Source organism: Ochlerotatus camptorhynchus, unplaced genomic scaffold (genome assembly GCF_037179485.1).
Source record: "Ochlerotatus camptorhynchus isolate MF236.1 unplaced genomic scaffold, CSIRO-AGI_Acam_v1.1 ptg000358l, whole genome shotgun sequence".
Lineage (NCBI taxonomy): Eukaryota > Metazoa > Arthropoda > Insecta > Diptera > Culicidae > Ochlerotatus > Ochlerotatus camptorhynchus.
In genome coordinates, this window is record NW_027040846.1 from 1875130 (window position 1) to 1877990 (window position 2861).

Here is a 2861-nt window from a genome sequence, read left to right on the forward strand (position 1 = left end):
TTCATTACATACCAAGTGAAATTGGTGAACGTAATTTCATTTGAATAACTTGTTTACCAGGGCTTAAACAATCGTCACGTCGGGCATAGCTTGTTATGATTGCCTGTACAATGCGTAAAGAGCAAATCAAAACATTGAACGTCGCGTGAACGTGGAACTTAATGAAGGTCTAAGTACTCTTTCGTATTTTCGGATTTGTAAGATCGTCGGTTGCATTGTCTTGCTTACTGAGCAGAAAAACGCGGTCCCAGGTCCTTTCATATTAAACATGTATGGTAAGATCGCTTGTTTATCGCTTTAACAACTTGAGTAACGGTATAATGTGATGTGAGGGGCTCGGTGGCCTTAGAGCAACCGTTTTTGATTACTGAGCCGAAAATCATAAGTCCATCCACATTCAAGATTCGTCAATCGTTTTATTTGTTAACATTATTATTATTATTTAACTTTATTAGGGAGGCTTTCAGCCTTGGGCTGGTTCGCCTCCAACATTTGTTAACATGACCACATGGTAATAACAAATAACTGATTTTTGCTTATTTAGCAGACGACCGTGGGTTCAATCCCAAGCACCCTCGCGTTATATGATCGTTAGGACATCAATTCAGCTTATAAGAAACACCACCAATTTAATTATTATAACCGATCCTACTTATTCACAGCTTGGAGCTGTGAAAATGTTACTGTGACCGGCACAAAAAAAAAAAAAAAAAGATCCACAATAAATGTAAACATTTAAACACAACTGATAACTTTTCAAAGAGTCCGTGATTTGGATTTGTATTCGTTAAAATAAAAACCAGGGGTTGGTTTTGCCTTCATAGTAATAATGATGTTTATTGCAAAATTTCAAATAAATAAGTTTAATGTTAAAAAGTAGTTGGAAGCGACCCCGGCGTAGAGGTAAGCATCCATAGCTCTCACGGCAAAGTCATGAGTTCAAATCTCACTCTCGGACAAGTCACGAATGACCCAAGAGCGTTAAAACACAAACGAAGTGACAGACGGAGCGGCTCGAAAACTTTGGTGACTAACCTGCTATTTCAATTTTTCAGTGTACCACATGGCAACACCACTCCTACGGGATTGTACCACATGGCAACACTACTACTGGAATGTACAAGCATTTTCACCAAATGTATTAGAATGTTTGGTTCTATCTCTTTCACTCTACTTAAAACTGAAATGCATAAAAAAATGTCAAAATGATACACTCTTTGCACAACATCAACTTTGTTCAAATCAAAACAAAAAAGTAACCCATCTGGTGGATGATGGCACAAGCTTCCAAGAAAATTCTATTACAGTGAACCACATTATTTTAATGGATTCCTTCACCAGTTAGTCGTCTGTCACTTCGTTTGTGGTTAAAGTGACTATAATAAAAAAAAATAAAAAGTATTTTAATTTGTATCACATATGACTTTCTGCTTCTAAAGATCCAAATCGTCCCAGGTTTCTTTTCAGTGCTGCAAAATATGTTTGTTTGTCGCTAACACCGGTTTTATCAAAGATTTTCGATTGGGTTCAAATCAGAGTTCTGGGGTGGCCGTTATTCTGCTGAAATGTGTAGTTATCTTTCAGTCCCATTTTCAGCAAGGACTCCTCTAAATTTTCAAAAAGAATATCGATATACCCATCTGCGGTCATTATGCCATTGATTTAGGTTAGATTCATTACAGAAAACCATGAGAAACAGCCCCAATCTTAGATGCATAGTCCAACATTAGAGCCATTTCCCCTATTTGATTTGATGACAACAGTTGGACGTCAAACAAATTTTCATGTGATGTAAAACAATGTTAATAATGGGCACCATTTTACTTTAATTTTTGAAATAAAGGGTGTATTCGATAAAAATTGTACACCGAAAATCTTCCATAAATTTTGAACCGTATGGGTAAAAAACCTGAAAACTTGAGTAAATCTTATTCATAGTGTGTTGTTTACATCAGTCAAAATTCACAGTAGTTCCAGTCATGACTTATAAACAAGAAATTGGTCGTGAAAAAATGTTGGGCACTCACAATCAAAATCCAGAGGCGTCCCACTGATGGATCGCTAAAAAGCTTGGAATTTCAAATACAACTGTGTCTCGTGTGATAAGAACCCTTCAAAAAGCGTCTTAGTGCCCGAAGGAATGAAAGAAGTGGTTGTAAAATAGGTCCAATCGACAGTAAAATGGCCAGGAAAGTGGTGCAACAGCTCAAGAACCATTCAAACTTATCAAATCGAGATGTCGCTAAAAAGTCCAAGGTGTCAGTCGGTTTTGTTCAGGAAACCATAAAACGTGCTGGGTTAAATGTATACAAGGTGCAAAAAGCTCCAAACCGGAATGAAAAGCAAAACATCACTGCGAAAACCCGCGCCCGAAAACTTTACACGAAGTTGCTCACCAAATCGTGTTGCATCGTGATGGATGATGAAACTTACGTCAAGGCCGACTTCCGTCAATTTTCTAGGCAAGAACATATTGTTGCCAAGCCAAGGATGTTCGCAGGAATAAATTATCGAATTTTGTAAAGAAGTTCCTGATCTGGCAGGCGATTTGCGGATGTGGTGAAATAAGCGCTCCCTTCATCACTTCCGAAACAAGCAACGGTGCAATTTACACGGAAGAGTGCCTTAAAAAGCATCTCTTGCCATTCATAAAGACGCACAAAAGATCAACTGTGTTTTGCTCTGATCTAGCATCCTGCCACTACGATTGAAACGTGTTGGAGTGGTACTGAGCCAACGGAGGCAATATTGTGCCAAAAGAAAAGAACTCACCAAATTCACCGGAACTTCACGCAATTGAAAAATTCTAGGCAATTATGAAGACTGAATTTCGCAAACATCCCAAAACTATTAAAAAAGAG